This window comes from Sinohyriopsis cumingii, unplaced genomic scaffold (assembly GCF_028554795.1).
Source record: "Sinohyriopsis cumingii isolate HCF-2022 unplaced genomic scaffold, ASM2855479v2 utg001621l, whole genome shotgun sequence".
NCBI lineage: Eukaryota > Metazoa > Mollusca > Bivalvia > Unionida > Unionidae > Sinohyriopsis > Sinohyriopsis cumingii.
In genome coordinates, this window is record NW_028316027.1 from 39,334 (window position 1) to 62,829 (window position 23,496).

Consider the following 23,496-nt stretch of genomic DNA (forward strand, 5'->3'; position numbering starts at 1 on the left):
GTGTGTGATTTGGATTTCTAACGTAGGTTTAACAAACTTTCAGTCGTACGATGTCTTCAGTGAGGTAGTTTATAGTGATGTCTAGCACTGGGGTATCATGCCTCAGACATGTTGCATGATGTCCCACCCAGTCACATTATCCTGACACCAGGTCGACCAGTCCTAATACTAACCTCTTAATGATAAGAGTCAAGCGAGTCAGCTAATAGTACCCTTTTTGTAAGTCTTTGGTATGACTCAGCAGGGGATCGAACCCACGACCTCCCGCATCCGAGGCAGATGCTCTAATCACTTAAGACACTTGACTGGTCATAAGCAAAAAATATTAGCTTCATTATTCTCTATGTGCATGATGTTATTATCAGGATTATTATTCAGGTAAACAAGAAGGCTTAAATATGTTTATCAGGGTCAGGGTTTTGGAGAATCCTAAGTGAATTTTGTAGGCCATTCTGTTGTGAATACATAGGGCTCATTAGATCATTCTAGAAATTTAGTTTCCATTACGTAATGGTTGTTTTTAGAAAACGCTAATTGTGACCAGAGGTCAAGTAGAGAAGCATATTATGTTGTGACTGAGGATTTTACCAGTCGTGCATTAACATTTGACACATTCAAGCTGTATTATGTTGTGACAAGTTTGGGCTAAATTTGTTTGTTTGAGCTAAAATGGGCTAAATTTTATTTCGTCTCATTATTGAACTCAACTGACTCTTTTCTCTGGAAATATAAACGTTCTGATATTCATAGGAATTGTTACTGAATTCAAACCTGTAATAATTTGTATGTGATTCAACAAGAGACGGTTGATACACACGCACATCACAGGCCATAACAGACACGTCAGTTTTGGATCTTTCCGGGGCTTGAACTGAGTTGTATTGAGGACATTTTATTACTATGACTTGTGTCTTTAGTTTTGGATTTAATTCGCAATACCGTAAATTCATTTTTCATGTATCACTTTGTATTCTAGGGAAATATATTATTTGTTAAATTTTACAAAGATTTATGTTTTCACTCTGTTCTGTTACATATTTTAAGAGCATATATATATATATATATATATATATTAGGACATCTCGTTGATAAATTTCACAGAAACACTTGGGGCGGTTCCTGGGAATGAGGGAATGAGAGAGTAATACATACCCCAGCGCGATAAGGGGATTTGTCATGTGTCAAGAGAAAATTTAATCTAGACGAAAAATTTTGTTTGAGCAATATGTCCGGCGGGGTGGCTAAGTGTAATATACTCTTGAGCAGATATTCGGTATGGGCTATGTGGCACGAACTACTCTGTGAATAATCGGTAATATTTTTATCATAGTATCCGAACTACAGATGAAGCTGTTTTACATATCCCAAATTAATATATGCTATACTGTTTTCTGAAACGATTTTGGAACGGATGTCTACGATCGATTGACATTGACATTTGCAAACTGGTTTGTTCAAAGTTTTATCTATAAGATACCTGATGACGCTTCGTTTGTGTTAATAAGTAATTACCGGCAAAATTAGCAGGTTCTTTTAGGTACCAGTCTTCTTCTGTTCTATGAGTATATTTAGAGATGTCGATATAGAAAAGCAATGCAATTGGCAAAATTCTTATGCTATTGAATTTCATATTAATGACAAAATGCTTGCCAGTACTTCCTTTTACTTCGGCAAATTCTTACACAGACACATACACATGCACACACATATAAATATATATATACGTTTCTTAAAATTAAATTTTATCTATATTCTTTGTCATAACTTCCTTTAAGGAAGAATCAAAATTCCGCTTCACAATATGCGCCATGCTATTAAGGCAGCTTGGACAGGAAGGGCTATTTGTCTGATATCCTACTTATCTTGGTTACAGGGTATTTCACTTCATGGTTGGATTTGTTTGCACAAGACAACGTGCAGGTAGTTTGAAACTCGCATTCAATTTCGCTTCCGCCCTAAGCACAATCTGGCGTCCGGCCAGCTCAAATTAAAACACCTTAAAGCTCAGAAAAAAATTAGTTTGTACATTTAAACGTAAATTTTGATGAATAAATTTTGAAACAAAATCGCCTACATATGCATATACTTTTCAACAACTTATTTATTTCCCAAATTTCGATTAATATTTCAGTTCAGTTCTTTATTTACTCATAACAATATAATGGTTATAGGCTAAAAAATATATAAACTGTGTCATGACGGCCGGCATTTCTTGTAAATATAAAATACATATATTAAACATTTTAAATTATACAATATCATGGATTCGTATGTGAAATCTATCAAACTTTGCAGTCGGACGAAATTACAAAAACGTGAAGATACTAATATTCAGTAGAAGCTTAGAATAACAACAAGGATTACACTTCCCATCAATCAGAGGAATTATTCGACCGTGTCATTGATAGATAGTTAGATATATATAGCTATTTATCTATGACAGGGTCGAATAATTCTAGATAGATAGATAGATAGATAGACAGATGGATGGATGGATGGATGGATGGATAGATAGATAGACAGATAGATATAAAGATAGATAGATAGATAGATATAGATGGACGGATATAAGGATATATATATAGATAGATGGATAGATAGATAGATAGATCGATAGACAGATGGATATATACATACATAGAAAGCTAGATAGATATATAGATAGATAGACAGACAGACAGATCGATCGATCGAGCGATCGACAGACAGATATATAGATAGGTCGATTAATAGATAGATAAATAGATAGATAGATATAAAGATAGATAGATATAGATGGATGGATATAGGGATAGATAGATAGATAAATCGATAGATAGATGGATATATACATATATAAAAAGCTAGATAGATATAGATATATAGATATATAGATAGATAGACAGACAGACAGATCGATCGATCGAGCGATCGACAGACAAATATATAGATAGATAGGTCGATTAATATATCTATATCTATCTATCTATCTATCTATCTATCTATCTATATATATATATATATATATATATATATATATATATATATATATATATATATATATATATCGATAGATAGCTGGATAGATAGATATATAGATAGATATATAGATAGATCATACCTGTGCAGACAGTGTGAAGCTACAAATCCAGCCTGTATACTAACAGCTATTTGTCGGTCTTTCTAAAGATTGTCGAAATTTGTGATTCTTGGTTAACTATTTTGTAGTATACATATCACATGTGGTTAGCCGTTTATATACAACTTCATTCCCGGCATAAATGCGATATCAGTTATAGGTCACCTCAACAGAAAAGAAATAATAACATAAAGTACAGTATGTGCACTTTGATAAAACTAAATATTGAGACAGACCTTTTGAAACAAATTAAGTAAACACTCTAGCAGATGTTTAGCAACATAAAATAGTAACTAAATCAGCAAAAGTCAAATTTTTCAATCAAAACGGAATATTGGCAAAATATATATTTCGTTAAAAATCCCGAAAAGAAAACATTCATGGATAGTTATAATCGATGAGATATCATAAGATTTTGGTTCAAATTAATGATTCACAAATTTCCCCCAATATAACACAATCATTGAAATATGGTAATCACATCATAAAATGTTTTGTAGATACGGATGACTTGAATTCTTCCACTCACTGTAATTCTCTACGTACCGAGTTTGTGTGACTTCAAGGTTTTTGTGATTTGTTATTTAATGTTTTTATAGTTTGCATTTATGCTGTAATGCTTTTGGATAGTTTAAGTCTTACTGACATATTACAGATGTATTTAACGAGTGCTGAATAATTGGTAGGATGTTCGAAAACCTTCATTATTAGTGATTAGCGCATCTTCCCAAAGTACCCTCTAATGTGACACAACATAGGAAAATTGTAATGAAAATTAAATGTCGGAGAAGGAGAATAATTATGCTTCTGGTCGTAGAGCATACTCTAGAATATGGCTATTTAAGCCATTTTCCCACCGATGCAACAACCGACATGGATAAAGTTTGTGAATGCAATTTCGAGGTGCTTAGATTGTTAAAAATGATCACAAATTAATAGAGGGAGTTTATATTGTGGTGAAGGGAGCAATAAATGAATATGCTCAGTAGAAAGTGGAATATATTTCTTTCATCATGGCATTATATCATCAGATATTTGTAAAATACTTTTAAATGATAATTTAAAGCTGAATCACGTTTCGTCAAGACTGGTTACGCAATCCTTGACGGCTATTTAAAAACAGACATGGATCTCATTATATCGACCCGACGTAATATGAACTGATAATTTGAATAGAAAAAATGAGTAGAGACCCCAAATCTCTCGACATGATAAGACCGTCAAAAGCGTTTTATTCGCAAAAGACGCGAATGGCCGGACCACGAGGTAGCCGTGACTGACAATGCACGATCAGTGAACACATTTATACCTCTGGATTCTTGTATCCACACAGGAGATATATACCGTTTCCAGAACAATACACCACCGCATAATCCGTGGTCCTAACTGACACACTGAAGGTCCACAACATAAAAAAAATTTGCCATATCTCCATGCAGCCCTGATTTAGCTCAGTCTGAGTTTTATCCGAATCCTGTGTTCAACGATTCTCTGAGAATAAGACACGCAATGCAGCAATAGCGAGGCAACACGTTTGGTTAATAAAGCCCTGATATTTAATTTAAAAAACAAACTATGTTATATTGATCTTGAAAACAAATCGAATCAACCACAGTTAGATAATCAACAGATAAGCGCCTAGTCTTTCTCAAATAGCTTACTGACAAGCACTTAGTTATTAATACATGTGATTAGAAAAGGTGAGTGGTATTATCAGTATACCCGTTTATCCTTGTGTCGCATATACATCTTGATGGCTTGGGTTATTCGCTTTTAATGGCACATTCAACAATGTAGGGTTAAATCGTGCCTAGGTAAGTGCGTTAAAGAGCCTTGGTCAGGGACACCACGGTAGATAGGAGTAAAAGACCTTAAATAATAAATATACGTAACTCATAAGTTAAAGTACTTGGAAGCAAATGACTTAGAGGTCATACTAAAGGTTTCCGTAGAACCACATACATCAATCCGCGTGTCCTACACTGTTCCACTAAACGATTTCCAAACGTATATCTTCAAATGGCATCCACATATGTGATGAATTTGTAAATTTGAAGAAAACCTGCACAGTTTTGACATACTCATAGACTGGTTCCTCATGTTTCTCCATAATGCGAACTTGTCTTCGTTCATCACTCAGTTATTTAGCAATACTGTTTTGTGTGATTGTTTACTTCAAAATTTACAAAATAAACTTCCTTCCAGCAGCTTTTTGATGGAATCGGGTATCGACGATAGACTAGACTCACCCCATTGACATCTCAACTATTTACATCACGGCGACTCTCTTAGTAGCCAATGTTTGAATTTAATCAGGTATATCTCATTAAAACAGCTCAGTCGATTTGAATACACACACATATGTATGTATGTATGTATGTATGTATGTATGTATGTATGTATGTATGTATGTGTATATATATGTGTGTGTGCATGTATGTATGTATTTGTGTGTGCGTGTGTGTGTTTGTGTCCATGCACTTAGTACACACATGTGAAATACTGGAATGCACAAAGCATTAGACCCTTGCAGTTATTAAACGTTACAATTATCTGAACAATGCATCTGGATTTTAAGCTTTGAAAAGGAGTATGTATGTATGTATGTATGTATGTATGTATGTATGTATGTATGTATGTATGTATGTGTAATTATTCTTAGTCTGCTTGCACATTAACCTTTCCGGCGCCCACGATAAACGGGCATCATTTAATGGGTTTTCTGTGATGTTGCTTGGTGTATGCTTGGTAACCCAGATATATGTACGTGTCATTGAAAGGCGATGGTTAAGAGAAAGTCCTTATAAATGTTTTTGGAGCAAGACTGCAATAATTTTGGTTGTCATTAATTGAGATTGTCAAGCTCCCGTCTTGATTTTTCTGGTATGCCACATACGATACCCTTACTGTTTGTGCAATTTTCTTCCTTGCGGCACATTTTTAATCATCAAAAATTGAAAAGGGCAAATAAACCACATTTGGTATTTGAGGTTCGAGATGTTTTGAATACGTTTGTTTTCCAATGGTTTTCGCCAAATAAAAGCATGTCAAAATCAAGCCCACACTAACCATGCGTGAAAACGCCACCTATCTCCCAGCCAAAATGATGCACTTAGAGGGCAATATATAAAAAAGGGAAATAATTTATCTTAACAAAAAAGAGTAAATGTCGAACTTTATTATGGGGTATGTGTTCATCTCCCTAAGATAAAGTTTCATACTAAACTTTATTTAAATCAGATACGTCCTATTAAAGAGACTGAGCGGTAACGAAAGTGTCACATAAAGAGTGAAACAAAGTGAGTCAGTTGTGGGGAACACTATATGGGCCATCGATAGATATCCCTGAGGTACAAAAAGGTATTTAATCAAAGATCAAGAGTTGCACATTGTTTTGTAAACAACATAAGACTTCGCCAGTTAGCTTGTACTGCATTAGCTAAACACACGTCATATTTTGTTTAGATACCATTCAATATTTGCTTTCGTTGTTTTAATGACATTGATAGTGTCCAGAGTACATTCAATTGCAGTGATATTTGGTTTGATTTTAATTACAGCCGTACAAAATATACACAAATTCCTGGTACTGAAGGGCGGTATATCTGCACATTAACTTAGAAACTCCGGTCAGAAGCAATATATTTCAGTTTGGAGTCGGATCAAGACTGATATGGATACTATTTGGTTCTTTTGTTCTGCTTTTGCTGTTCTTCTTGCAATTATGTCAACCGGTAAGTAGGACTATGTATTGAATGTGTGTGTCAAAAAGAAGAAAGTTTTGTAGCATAAGTGGCAAAATATTGGAATTGTTTGATAGAAACTAATAGTTTTGCATTTTCTTCACGGGATTTCCAAGTTGGAGAAGATATCAAAGGAACTACGCTACGAATCATTGGTACATGGGCTTAAAAAAGCATGATATACCGTTAGAAATCGTACCGCAGACTAAGGCTGATCTGGAAAATTTAAAAATAAGGCAAGAGAACATAAACTACATACGAGGCTATGTTGCATTATAGACCGCTGTAGTTTTGTTTCCATTCGCGAGGCCTTATTAGTATCACGATTCAGTCCGCCATGAACTTACTTATTAACTACTGCGGTTAGCGTGAGACACGATAATTTCTGACGTGTTATTTCTGAATGCCAGCCATTATCGCAAGGTATCATATCAACGCGAAAGCTTTTGGGTGAGAGAACGGTGATATTTTACAGTAAAACGTATAAAAATAAGCTAAAATACAAACAATTACCATGATCAGAAACTTTGTCAGACATATCCCTGTGCAATGCCGAGTAAAGTCTTCCAATTTATTCCAAGATTAACGGATCAGAGTCTGATTCTAAAATTTTAGATATGCTCAATAGTTTTAAAAACTCGAATCACTGAAATATCATCTGCAACTGTTTTTGGATATAAATAAAACAAAATGATCAAATATTATATTTGCAAATGCGACATGCCGAATAGGTTGGACACTTTCTCCAGATATTACAATTCTCAGTTATGTTACTGCAGATAAATACAAATAACACCTGAAACCTGAGAATGATACCATTTTATCTGACTTTGGTGCAGGAAGAGAAGTGATAGTGACTGAGATCCCCAATTTAATCGGGGTTATGAAAAATACCTAAGTCAACAAGTCACAGTAGGGCATCCAATTTTGAGGTCTTCTTACCAAATGAATTAGGAGCATGATTTATTTGTTCTATTAAATCCAGGTTTCATACATATATTTTCCCCCTGCTAAATACTTGTCGAAACCGCCCCTTCCTTCTTACGATAAACCTTGATAAAGAGAAACCAGACATTTGCTTCAAGGATGCATATCTCTTGAACTTGTTTGCAAGTACTTAAGGAAACAAACCACTCCGTCAATTTACACATTCTTATCAGGGTCCACCTTCATGAATATCACATTTGCTCTAAGACGCAATCCAACTATCAATTACTGACGTATTGTCACAAAATCTGAAATGTGTCATACTTGATTATTTAATTGTTATTTCAGTATGGAAAGGTTGAGGTCAACCAGGATATTGAGCAATATTTCATTCAATATAATTGTGATCACTAAATACAATTCTGAACGAAGGTAAGGATGAAGAAGCAGATATATTGTTTTGTTTTGAAATATCTATTCAACAGCATCACACAATAAATATTTAACAGAATTCATTGCTCTTAGATGTAAATAAAAAATGTCAGATATTATAATTACCAAATTATTACACCAGGTGATAATATCTATCTATCTATCTATCTATCTATATATCTATCTATCTATCTATCTATCTATCTATCTATATATATATATGAAATAAACTGATATCGAACAGAGCAAACACTACTTTCTAACTACCCTGTGCTCTTTCGACTCTAAATTAGTCTTTTGGAAAGGCAAATATAAAACGGAGACAAAACAAATGAATACAAACCCCCAGAATTTGTTTTCAGACTGCAAAACATTACATGACTTTACTGAGAAGAATTCTGTAACTCTGCAAAGAGCAAACTGTAAAATCCTAGTGCTCTTAAGGTATTATGAGACTGATAGTATGACATACATAATGTTTGCAACTCTATGTCATTTCCTACAACCTTTAGGTGGCTTAATTATCTAAAATATGATCAAGAAGATGACCCATGTTCTGGAAGACAGTTGTCTGCAATTTACAAGCGGGAACTTGTTGAAGCGAAAGGGACATTAAATGTCTATTATCACGGTATTATTCGCCAGCGCTTTTAATGTATTTGAAGAATCATTGATCAAAGAAGTTTTTGCAAGATGGCTCCGCCATTCTTAAGCGGTTTATTTTGAACAGACTCGGATTGAAATCGCCAAATAGCTACTCAACAGCTATAGAGTGAGAAGAGACTTTTGAATGAGATTGTCGCAGGTGACGTAACGGTGTGCTACGTTTTGGGACTAAACTTCAGGAACTAAAAACAATTAGCATCACAGACAACAAGCAAAAAACACAAATAATGATACATTGTTGGACCGTCAAGAAGGTTTTATACACATTATTTGTTTATGCCAGTCGTCCAGTCGTCCTGGTATCCACGTCTGACAATGCTTGTGTCACTGGGCATTTTATGTATGCCCTTAAACTGCTACCAAAAGTTGTGGAATATTACTTAACACGGAAGTATCCATATACTGACAACACACCCTCTGTGTCTAAATCCGCCGACCTGATAAATTTAAACAAGGGCTCCATTATCCAAACTTTGCCATATACTCTATAAAGCACTAATTTATCTCCAAGTGGTTTATAGATTCATTATGTTAAGAAAGATCTGACAATGGACCTGGAAGTTGAAAACTTGACTAGAAGTTTTCTATTGTATGAATAATACACTAAAAAGAGAACACGAAATGCCATTTAATAATTGCAGTTTCCTTTGGCCTTATTGTATAGATTTTTACTCTGAATTCATCTTCAATATTCGCTAATTACACATCTTTGTTCTACCTGTTGCTTTGTTTTAAAAATTCTATGAAACACTTGATTGCACCAACGAATCTGCTCATCCACGTATTGGCAACCAGCCAGATGAGAGCTAGCGAAGTCACAATTATACGATATCCAAAATGTGAATCTCGTAGCCAAGGCTATCGGTGTAATTGCTTTTGAAGTTAATTGCTCTGCGCTTTAAAATTTCAGCGGGTTTGAATAACATGATGGTTTTTATGTCGGCCCACTTCTTTCTTGAATGTATTTCGTCTGGATTGATATACGTATTGTTACCTTTGTCTGCAAGTATAAGTTTTATAATAAACCAAAAGAAAGAATAAACTCAAACAATTCTTAAATCGTTACCACTGTCTGAACAAAATTCATTTTCATTTAAAGTTATGTTGTTGTTGTTGTTGGGTTTAACGCCATTTTTCAGCACGCGATTGGCTATACATGGCGGCCAGTATTAATGGTGGAGGAAGAACCCGGGAAAACCCGGGAAAGAACCACCGACCCACGAGAAGCTACTGGCAAGCTTTCTCACATACCCACATTAGCCGAATCCCAGACTCGAACCCACGCAGACAGCGGTGAGATGGCAGTGATCCGTAACGAAGAACGCTTTAGACCACTCGGCCACTCGGGGCCCCCTTTAAAGTTATGTAAGTGAGTAATATTTTAAAAAGAGAGGGTTATCAATCACTTCTTTAGCTCACATATTAAGAATATCATGGCTTTGGCAAACATTTGATTGATTGATTTATTGATTTATTTATTTGTATCTCTCATTTTCCTTCTCCTTCTATTATAATCGGATAGTTATATAAACTATGAATTTGGTGATGAGAAAATATATATGTGAAATGTACACAATGTTCATAATAGATTTCAAATATATAAATTATCTAGTCATTAAATAATTAGAATGCCATATTTTAAACACATCGTTGCAAATTTGGGTTATTGATATTCAACTTCTTAAACCATACTTTTTGTTATTACGTGTTAGATTTTATATACGTCCTCAGAAAAATGTGTTCCAAACAGATTTCTTCAAAACGCTGAATTAAATATATTTAGTCAAAACACATTTGAAATTTGAGTTCCGTTTCCTTCAAGCGTTGTTACGTGGACATCCATTAGACGCTGTTTTAAGTGATTGTTAATAAAGTTTGTGTTGGATGGATTAGTGGCACGAAAGACAGATTTTGAAGATTCCGAAGTAAAGATATAAACTGCAGATCGGAATGCAAAGGATAAAGGTTAGATAAATATAGAATTTCAATATTAAAGAACACCAAAGGATATTTGTTTCCCTTTAAGAAATATGTCACATACCACCTTAAAACATACCTGGAGAACCAAACATGATTGGTATTGATATCAAACAAATTAAGATCTTGCATCGCCTTTGACTCATTCAACACTACTACACCGTAGGAAATTATTTTGAGCAAACGTAAGTCATACAACCTTGCATTGCATGCAGCACTCATAGAAAAATATGAATGATTTGATACTGCATTTTTGCAAATGGAAACAATGACGAATATTGTACAATCAGTGTGACGACTCTGTGATCCTCAACTAAGTATCAGGAAGGAGTGGAAGCCAAAAGGTTTTGTGAAATTAAACCGCAATTAACTTTACTAGAAAACATAGTTAAAATAATTTAAAAAGAACTCATTTTATCATGAATTAAATCCCAAATAGCTCACAAGTCTAAATGTATAGATTTCCGAATGGATTTCAGTGATGTTCCGAATGAATTCCAATTTAGAATGTACAGCTATGCCAACAGTCTTGATTAATCGCGATAATATGATCAAAAATGTCCTTGCATGAATGTCATAATTCACAGTAATATCAGAATACTGAAATCCTTATTTTGCTCATTAGGCTAGGTCTTGGCTTCACTATGAATGCAATTTTCGAAATCTTCAACTTATATGAGGTGCCAAGATTACTGTAAGGTTCTTTATTAAAGTTCTTGAATTTGGTCGATAAGCATCATAGACCAACTGGTAACCTTTAAAGAAAATGCCTTAACCACATAATAATTAACACTTGTACTGAAATTGAAGAGAAGATTTCACGAGCTTTGCCAGTAAGTACCCTTTGTAATAATAGAGTCCAATGCTATCTTATCAATTTCAAGTTTTCAACACCTTTGTCAAAAGGGGTAAAAAATATGATCTACTTCTTTTCTTCTAAACTGGGTGCTAACATTCTGATTCTACCACATCAAGACCTGAACTTGAATTTAACGGAGGCGACATCTTTCTTCTTGCCATTTATAATGTTTTAATATAAGTTGCATTTTCCATTCTTCTTTCTATATTTCTGTATGTATTTCCACCTATTCTTGCTTCCTTTCCATTTCCATTCTCTATCTTTCTCTCTCTTTTTTTCTCTCTCTGAAGCTGATGCTTTCTTATGTCTATTTCAATTCGGACTTTTTAATTTAAAGTATATTACTTTCATTACTGAGCCATATGGAGACTTAAAATCTAAACCCAATACACTTTTATCAAACCATTATTTTCCACCAAATATTCAAGCAAATTAATTTGCATTTCTTCCTAAGTTCGAAAAGCATTCGTTTCAGAACGATCATATTTTCTTGCAAGCTAAGCACGTCTTCTTATGTCACGAACTCTATCTCTTTTTGGGAATAATTTTAGATGTAGTTTTCCACTTTTGATGACATTGTGAAAATATCATGGTCACACTATAGATTTTTTAAATAGGTGATTTTAAAATACCTACGATTTAGAAAATTCGGAAACAAAGTAAATTTTATTGGAAAAAAAACAAAGTGAAATGTTCTGTAATATATTTAAGAATTCTGTATCCCACAGGCGACCCTCTACTCCCCTCCCTCGCAATCTTTTCTTACGACTCTGTGTTCTTAAGCTAAGTAACAGAACACAGTAAAAACCAATAAGTTTTGTAAATAATGCAGTTCCTTAGAATACAGAAAGGAAATGTAGAGAATTTAAAGAATTGTGAATTAAGTCCCAAATAGTCTACACGTTACATGGCAAGTCTGAATCTATAGAGGTTCGCACGAATTCCATCGGTGTTCCAGATGAATTCCAATTTCGAATGTGATGATGTGTCGATAGCCTCAGATGTGATAATGTGCCTACCGTCTTGTTATATCAGAACGATATAATTCAAACTATCCTTGAATGAATTCACAATAAGCCCCAAACAATTCTTTAGACCGAAAATAGTGATCACGCTGTAATAGAAGTTAATGATTTAATACAATATTATCTCAAATAAAAACTGAACACAACAGTTAGACTGGCTGCACTGTGGATGATAAGATAGACGGGAGAAAAATATGAATCAAACAACTGTATATACCGCTTAATTTGACCTAGATTGCAATGATTATCTTCGGCAAATGCTCCGCAATCTTAATGGACAAACACTTAAAGCTAAAAAACAAAAATCGTTTTTGGAAAATGCTAAGGTCAGAATTAAGGCTGCAACCTAAACTCAAATTATAAATATGTTTATAATAAATATTCATCTTGATGCATATCCTACAGTCATATCTATGTGATATGTTGCCTGCAAAAAATGTCTTCAGTCAGGTATGCAGTTACTATCTATAATCATCAGAGAGAAAAGCACTCTATCAATTAACTATACGTAACAATCAGTCTATATGTTTTGAGGGTATTATTTTTATAAGGATGTTTTCGATCATTGTTTCATTTTTAAGAATTGTGCCAGGAACGCAAACATATTACAAGTTCTCAAGAAATTAGAAGCGAATAACTAACAAACAAACATGAATGATAACAGAAAAAACACACATATATGTATATACAAATACGCACGCAGGTAGATGATGTTTTGCCAACATTGACTATTACCTTGATATCAATTGAGTCCAATATCCGAGCTGTCAGTTCCCACAATACAACATTCCCAAACGAAAATATGTATGGTCACACATTGACATACGTTATAATTACATTTTGGTGATATCATCATTTCTGCTAATTACTTCCCAGGAACACAGTGCATACATATACGCGACCTATGGAACTACCATGTGACCGACTAATTTAGAGATCATTTTGATGGTAAGGCACATTTATGTGATGTAAGCCACAATAATTCCTTTTTACATACACACCAATTATACCTTCTTGAACGAGTTCTGCCCTGTATGGAAAAAGTATTTCTTTATATATATATATATATATATATATATATATATATATATATATATATATATATATATATATATATATATATATATATATATATATATATATATATATATATATATATATATATATATATATATATATGTGTGTGTGTGTGTGTGTATATATATATACAGTTATTCTTTGCATAAGATATTTTTTATATCTTTCTCTAGACAAATGTAAGGTGAAATTCCTTAATTATTCCTCGCCAACTGTAGCCTTGACTTGCTTCACCCGCCCGTAATTGTCTGAATTTCGTTGTGATGTCAGCAATTGTACATTCCTTACATGCCTATTGGCGTTCGAATGAGCAATCGGTTCTAGATAATGCAGGATTTAAGGATGTGTTAAGTGAGAAGAAAAGGGAATGCCAGAGATAGATGATACAAGACCCAGATATTCAATCCTTTTTATTCTCCACGCTCATTATATGATATGCCTTTGGAATTTATTTTGACATTGTTAGCTTTTCATAGTTCTCTAACATATCTTCATTTAGTTTCAGTAATCGGTTAAAAACTTTCAATGCAATGTAATAACTACAGATTCCGAAATGCGTTACCTTGATTGCTTATTTATTCTGCACAATTTACTGTTGTTTGAAATTGCACCTATGTTAAGAAATACCAAAGTTCCACTTAATTTTGGTTGGCAAGAGAGGACCCTCTGCATGGAGAATGGTTAAAAATGTATAAGATTGTGTGTCTAGGTCTTGTATGTACAGTAAGCAGAACAATTCAGGACACATTTGTATACTACTGATTACATGAGTCTGACATTTCTGTTAAAGCGTACTCTGGAAAGGAGTTTGAACTGACTCCACAGGATGGATGGTACAACAATCTTATACGTCCTGACTGGGGAGCAATAGGTGAGCTCTCTCTCTCGCTCTCTCTCTCTCTCTCTCTCCAACACACATACTCATACAAATCTATTTTTCGACAAACACAAATTTTCGTAGCTCCATAGTTGTATTAGTGATGAACAATGTTTTCAAAACACCTGCATCTCTTTAATACAATTTACAAGAAATGAAAACATAACAGCCAAATAGCTTCATGAAGGTTATTAACCATAGGTGAAAATTAATATCAAAAGAAGACAGAACGTTATCAAGAACATAATTCCGAGGTAAGGTATAACAGAGTAAGTGAAAACACGATCTGCGTGGTGGTTTAGCAGGTAGGACAAACATATGCTCTGTTTGGTTTGATGGGTTAATGCACAGCAGCCAGGTACATGCACTAAAGCAAATGAAGTAAAGTGTCCTACCTGCTAAACGACCATGGCCGAATGCGATGTTAGTGCAGCAACGGCAAATGTCTTCATTTTATCGCTTCTTACGATATTCCTGAGGGAGCAACGGGATTTAGTCTACCTCTCACGGCCGGCAGAGGAGGAAGGAAGAAGAGGGATTAGGAGAAACTATTAATCTTTGTTCGGCATGACAATTAGACATTATAAGATTTTGGCATAAGTAATAACAATTGCATAGAATGTCATTGTAATACAAGTGATTCAATATGCACACACCATATAATCGTTGTCTGTCTGTCTGTCTGTCTGTGCGTGCGTGCGTGCGTGCGAACATGCGTGCGTGCGTGCGTGCATGCGTGTATGTATGTATGTATGTATGTATGTATGTATGTATGTATTTAAGTATGTATGTATGTGTGCGTGTATTAATACAAGTAAGTATGTATGTGTTGATTTGTGAGACTATAAGTTTGCCTACATTTATCACTCAACTCATTTAGTCAACGATAATTCTACAGATTGATGCAAAATATGATCTATTAGTAATAGTAGTGAAGTCATAATTAAAAAACCAGGTATAGTTTATGAGTGAACACATCATATGCTACTAAATGTTGGTGTAGATTGAAAGTGTGCAAAGGAAGCATAGCAATTTATGAATGTTGAACGTGTAAGATATATCAAACAATACATAATTTTATTGTGTCAGCATAATATTAACGTCAACAAAGACAATCAAACTATCATCGATTTTTTTTATGAGGCACATATTTCACTTTTTCAGATCGTGATCTTCTTTTCAAGCAATATAAACAAATTATTTTGATCACTATGCCTTTTTTGAAAATAAATAGAATATATTCCAGATGGACACCTAGTGCATAGAAGCCCTGTGGCATTTAGTGATGGTGTGTACGAAGCCTCGGACAAGGACCGCCCCAACCCTTTCATCATTAGTAATGAGGTGCATGATGGACCGGCTGGTCTCGGATCACTTCGAAACAGGACGGCATTCCTGGTCTTCTTTGGTTCGTTCTTTCTATTTTTATTTTATTATTGTCTATTTATGTTTTTTCCTTTTCTTCTACCTCTTTGGTTGTTAACGTGAACGTCCGAATTCACATTTTCGCTCAATTCATGAAACAAGCTGAAGTATTGGTCATTTAATGAAACCTGCGACCTTATATTTAAAGCTCTGCTCACTGCATTCAATGGGTGACGCTGTGCAAGACGATTTGATTTGATTGTTATTTTTACGGCGCTCCAGCACAATTAGGCTATTTAGCGCCATACAAAAGGTAATATGTATGATTATTTAAAAATGAAGAAATGTTTTAAATCGATGTTGAAACCAAATAGTTAAAAATAGCACGATAAGTTGGTTAAGGGCATTATATAAGACTTCCCGATCAACGGGGAACGTAAATAGTAAATGTTAATAAAGACAAATCAGAAGTTGTTGAAAATTATAGACGGTGAAATCATTACATAGATAAGCTTAAGGTGACGGCATAAAAGTTACAGTTTAGAGTAAATGTTCACCGCTTTCAGGAACTCTATAATACAAGTGATGTTTATTGTATCAAAAGGTTCCTTCATGTCATGCACTTTTTAATATTGATCGCGCGTAGGTTGCAGGTCAAAACACTATATCATAGAGTGCTTAACAGTGAATGGTTCATTGCAAGAAATGCACTCTGGTGGGTCTTCACCTTTTAGTATGTGGGAGTGGGTTATATAAGTAGGACCAATTCAAATTCTTGCAATGACTACCTCCTCCCTACGCCTCTGTGCATAACGACGTGCTTCTAGTGCATATCGTTAATTCTATGGTTATAATATATTACAACTGTATGACACATATGGTTAACTCTATGGCTATAATATATTACAACTGTATGACACATATGGTTAACTCTATGGTTATAATATATTACAACTGTATGACACATGCTCATATTTATTCACATGTTCGTAGGTTTCAAATAAAGTTGACAATCAGAAAACAGAACCTTCATGATGTAACTGACGCTAACACTGCCATAATTGAAGACAAGTAAAAAAAAATGCGTGATCCAAATATGTACTTCCTATCTAACATTAAGAAAGTTTGCAAAATGAATTGAAATATTGCATATTGTTTACTGGGTTTGTGTTGCTTAAACTGGATTTAACTTATATCAACATTAGGTGCATGTTTAGAATCCTTCGGTCATATTTTTTCAAAGATTGAATAGGTAATGAAGAAAAGATTGAAACAATGATAAATACTATGTGTACTGGCTTCTGTATTGTTGATGCATATGTACCTTTAAATACAATCGTTACAATGACGTTCAGTACAGGAGTAGCTATAGCTATACTATAGTCTGGTAGGAAACGCACGCACACAATCCGTGCTAGCACTACTGATTCTAAAATATTGAAGTTTTACCTATCTCCAACGATAAATATTTTTTCATGTGTTCTTCTTTTCTTTGTAACGGCTTTAGCATTGTTTTTAATGAATTTTGCAGCTGAATTTGTGTGTTTGGTAATTACCTGTGATTCTTTTATAATTGTTTGTTTTCTTCCATATTCCTTCTTGTACGTATGTCCATTTCATGTAGTTTCCTATCTCCATTTTTTGCGCACTCTTTCTTGTTTTCTTTAGTTTCATTTCTTGACTTCTCGATAGAAGTTTCACTGTTTTCTTTAGGATGTTGTTGGCCCTAGATGGTAGTTATACACTCTGTTAAAATATGTAAGATTCTTAAAACAACAATTTAAAAAAATTATCAAACTATGGTTTTATATATCGAGAGTTAAAGAACATGTGTGGAACATGGTGGCAGTAACAGAGCTAACAATCATGTAATTCTAATGAAACACATTGATCAAACCATTAATGATAGTTTAGGTGATCGTAAGTTTCTGAACAAAGATCACAACAATTTTAATTGTGTTTTTTTTCTTCCAAGAAACGTACATTTGAAGAGTTGCACAAAATCAACAGCCAAATGAGAAAAGAGAAGTGGAGAAAAAGAGATCAATAAGACATCTTTCAAACAAAATAACCAGGAATAGGTGTCATATCCACATGTCTGATTTAGATTCAGAAATGTAAAAGAAGTATTAGCCAAGGATCTCAGTTTTGGAATTCCTCTTTCTGATATTCCTATAGTCTTGAATGTACTAATGTAGTAGTGGCCTGAAGTGTGATGATATGCTAACAGTCGTCCAATTCATTACATGCATGTAATCCATGATCTTCTTGTCTGAATTCACTATAATTCCAATTTAATATTCGTTTCCAAGAATATCATTGCTGAGCAAATTGTCTTTAAAGAGAATAATAATTCGAATAAATAATTCCAAGCAATCAAAACCTAAACACAATAATATAAATGACTTCTGCTTCAGATAATTTCGCAGGAATGAGTAATTTCTCAAGTAAACAAGATCATAATACCCTCTACTTGATCATGATCTCAATTAACATTTACTGACGGTTCTATGTCTACCTAGTGGAATTTCTCATTCTTGAGTAGTCTGGGTTGCCAACAAAAGAATCTGTGTTACAAAAATGTGAATAAAGATGTGATGAACATTAGGTAGGCTAGGCATGTGACAAATAACAGGTAGGTCTGGCATGTTTTGTGTTTGATTTCCATTGTTCTAGACTCAGACTAAGATCGACATGTCTATATTGATAATGATCCTAATATTGATAATGATCCCAATATTGATAACGATCCCAATATTGACAATGATCCTAATATTGATAATAATCATAATATTGATAATGATCCCAATATTGATAATGATCCCAATATTGATAATGATCCTAATTTTGATAATGATCCCACTATTGATAATGATCCTACTATTGATAAAGATGCTAATATTGATAATGATCCCAATATTGAAATGAAACCAATATTGATAATGATCCTAATATTGATAATGATGCCAATATCTAACCCGCTCTCAGATAGTAAATATTAGCTAGGTATTATTAGTTTACAAGATAAAAGTTTTTGCTCAGGTACAACATGAGCTTAATTGTGGTCAAGGTAAAATCCAAAATATGATTATACATACCATATAATTATGGAGTAAAAACCTAAGAATAATACAAATTAAATATGCATAACACAACACAAAATTAACATACATAACAAGGCCAAACATCGAAACTCAGACTTCGCATATATAATCCTGTTCAGAGATTTTAGGAGAACTTGTAACGGTACTGTTAAAAATGTTTATGCAAGTTTTAGCATACTGACAGAAATGTGAATGTTTGTATAAAAACGTCGAAGTTCAGCTGTAGCTATAATACCACATGACTTTTTCGGTAGATCTAATATAGATTTCACTACCTTAATCATATGGGATTTGCATGTATTTTATCTCAACTGATAATCAGATATGCAAAGTTTGGTTTAATGACGATTGTGGACCACAACACTCGAAACATCCGACTCAGACAGGAACATGGGTTTGGTTATCACGTTAAAAATGATTTAAAATAATACTTCTTTGGATAACATATGTAGTAGTAAATGTTGAATTTTGAACCAAGTTCGTATATACATTTTTACTAATACAATTCAGCGCATTTTAATTTGAGCCGGTACGAGCGAATATCTCGCTAAAATGCGTTGTGTTGTAAACATCGAACGAAAATAGATACTTCAGTTAATTCACTATTTTTTAAAGACAAGAGTACTTCTTCGATTCATATTTAACTTTAATTTCCACTTCGACTTTTCTTACATTACTGAAGCCATATTGTAACCCTTTCGCAAATGTAGTCGGAAGATAATGAATATTATCCAATGAGTTTTATGACGGGCAAGTTACGGAAAGCCCAAGTAAGTGCTAAAAGTGGGTCCGGGATTACATCAGCATTCTTGCTGGTCATCAAAGGTGACAAGATCATGACAATGGTGCCCCTCAAATGTTTCAATATCGTTTCGTTACACTATGAGAGTATAAGGCATTATCACCAGTTCATGTTTGCTATTTTTACCAGATTTAAAAATCTGTCTTTGGTGTTTTGCCATTCAATAGGTCAGCAGGTAGTAGAATAAATTTTGGATGTCCAGAGACCAGGATGTCCGAGAAAGTTCTTAAATATTCCTGTGCCACCAGGACATAACTATGACCCGGAAGGAAAAGGAAATGTTGAGATGCCGGTACAAAGAACGAGATTTGACCAGCGAACTGGACTCTCACCCAATAACCCAAGACAACAGGTATATATGTTATCTTGTTTCAAAGTTCAAGTTCTTTAAGAACGTCTACATGGACATTTCTTGTCTTCATGACATATTGACTCAGTGTGTATTGTGAATATCGATGTTTGGAAAATACTAAACATTTTTTGCCTCACCAGTATTGTGATATACGATGGCAAATTTAAATAATGATTATTTTACTTTCTAAAATTATTACTATGGGCATATCGATGAAGGTTCTGGAATTTAAGGACTGATTTTATCGTGTTAACTCATATATCTTGATTCCTTTATATTTTTAATGATTACATACACCATTTTTACAATAAATAAAAAATATGTGTTGATATAAATAAAAAGCGATGATCGTTACACTGGCCAGGTGTTCAATGATTATCACCACAATATACTTTTCATTTTATGTTCTGTATTAGGATGTTTTCATGTCACGAAAGCGATAATTAAAGTATAAAAGATGATTTACCCTTCATAAAATCAAATACTGATTTAAACAACCGTTTTCATTCCAATCAATGAGAGATATTAATATATTCACTACATTAAAATATATGTCTCACATTATCAAACCCACAAGATATAAGCGTGCTAGAATAAACAACTGATCAACACGTTTGGTTAGTTTGCATCTTAAAATACATGTTAATTGGAGTCGAAATTTATTCTCAGTTGAATGAGATCACCCCGTACCTAGATGGCGGTCTGTTTTACGGGACGGCTAAAGCATGGACGGATGCACTCCGAGAATTTAAGGGCGGCCCGTTAAGAGGACGGCTAGTGGCCCTGGATCCTAATGCTGACATAAAGGATAGTTTTCCCGCTCTAAACAACATCCGTCTTCCATTTGATAATCCTCCCCCTCCCCGAGAACACGTTCTGAAACCCGTCAGGAGATTTTGGAGTGAGTAGATAAAAGCTTTAATATATTTTCTTTTTCGACAGAAGGACACCAATTGGCAGCACTTAAAGACTCAATCCTGATTTGTTCCTTTGCCTTTGTTCTTCTCTAATACATCATTTCTAGCCTCCGTCTGGCCCATGTAATTTCATCTTGATCGAAAAGCACTTCACATACATGCGATTTAAATTTAGAATACTTGTTGTCTGCATTTAATATAACATGCTTAGAATTTAGCCAGTCATAAGGGAATTTTGCATCTTTATACCATGATTTTCGTTAATCAATCTTTTGGAAAAAATGTATCTTTACTCCAATAAAAAAGGTCTTAAATTTATGGTAAACTCTTTCCGTGTGTAAATGTATGTGGCAACCATCTTTGCTTGACTACATATAAACTATGTGGCTTTGTACATGTGTAGATACATGAAACCTGATATATTTTTCCCATTTATGTTAATTGCATACGTTGTGTGTATTTGTATGTGTGTGTGTAATATTTAAATTTAAATATTAGATATGCAGTAAGAAAATACAATACGTATTTTGTGAACTTCAATTAAGTAACGACTTTGTGTTATTGCAATGCAAAATAAATTAAACTCATGTAACATAAATACCGTTTGTCATATTTCACTTACATATCGTGATATTTTAGAACTAAATTACAGGAGAATGGTTTCAGAAAATGGCACTCTCGGTACAAACGAAATGAAATTTATAAAATTGTCTATAGGTTAGACATTAATATATTATCTGGGGACAAGAGGAATGTAACCTTTTTTATACATATTTCACATTATCCGAAGAAATAGTATTAGGTCTTGAGTATGAAAATGACTCTCCGATGTAACGGGAATTCCATGTCCCAATATCCATACGTTTAATATCAATTCGGCCATCTTAGGACAAGATGAATTTACCAAGATATATCCATGCTGAATTATTTGTAGAGGCACGGTACTTGGATATTATATTAAAACTAATTTAACTGGCCAACACCTCCACTAACTAATCAAAGAAAAGGATAGGAGTGCTAATACATAGATATTCTTATTATCATTCCATAAAATGGTACGAATGCTAACACACCTATACAACACCCATGGAAAAGGTACGGATCCTAATACATACTACATCCACGGAGAGGGTACGAGTGATAACACATACATACATCATCCACTGAAACGGTACGAGTCCTAACACATACGTAAAACATCCATATAAAGGACAGGAGTGCTTACAAAAGTGCATACACGCATCTAGGGGAAGGATAGTTGAACTGACACATACACAAAACATCCATGAATAAAATGTGGAGTCTACAACATACACATCCGAAAAGGATAGCAGTAGTCACACAAATGTATGAACATTGATAGAAATGGTAGTAGTGCTCTCAATGCACACAGCTATACAAGAAAAGGGTACTAGTACTTAATGACATGATAGTATAGTATCACGCGCAATACAGCAAGAGCGCTTACATACTATACGCATAAGACTATGTGGGAGTTCTATTATGTATTTAAAAAAATCAAAATGAAGATAGTTTGGCAATAATAAGGTAGTTGGTTGTTATTCTGGATCGTTCATGTTTTCAATATCAATGACAACATCATTCCTTAGCTCAGTGTTGACAGCATGGGCGCATATGATAGAAATGAGTCCATCTATCAACGAAAACAGCGAGATTAAAGTTTGGATCATCTGCGTCCAACCCTCAATGTTCCATTTGAGGATGTTCTGACTCATGTTACTGTTGCAGTTGCAGCTTTACTAGAGGTATTTCTCCCTTTCACAGTCTTGTTTCCTCAACCTTGTTGGACCCGTATTAAATTTTGGTTGAGGTGTGGGATTTTCACTCACGTTTCTCTTGCTCCTTTGCCTTCTTTTCCTCTGCCTCTACCTTCATTGTTTCATTGCCTCTCTAATGAGACCCTTTGCTGTTGTGAATCCTATTATTTACCTCAGGGGAATCTTGTTTGAATAGAATTTCATCTGATCCACTCCTTATATGAGGTACTCCTGTCTAATCACGAAGCACATGTTTTTACTCAGCTTCCTAAATTGACAGCGGTAGCTGGTCATCTTATTGACGCTGACAAGTCAAAGATGAACGACAAGACTGGCAAACGTGCTGTTTAAGCAGGACCGTTAATTCCAAAACAAAACACTCACATTAGAGACTCGACAGTGCAAGAAAATATCTTCCTAGAAATTCAAAGACCGACAGAGGGAATAAAGAAAAGAACCGTTTAAAAATTTACCTAC

General features: G+C 34.2%; 1 pseudogene; it reads left to right on the forward strand.

Annotated features, from left to right (window-relative positions):
- The window catches only part of LOC149771860 (dual oxidase 2-like), a 93,363-nt pseudogene that overhangs the window by 24,559 nt on the left and 45,308 nt on the right, over positions 1-23,496 (forward strand).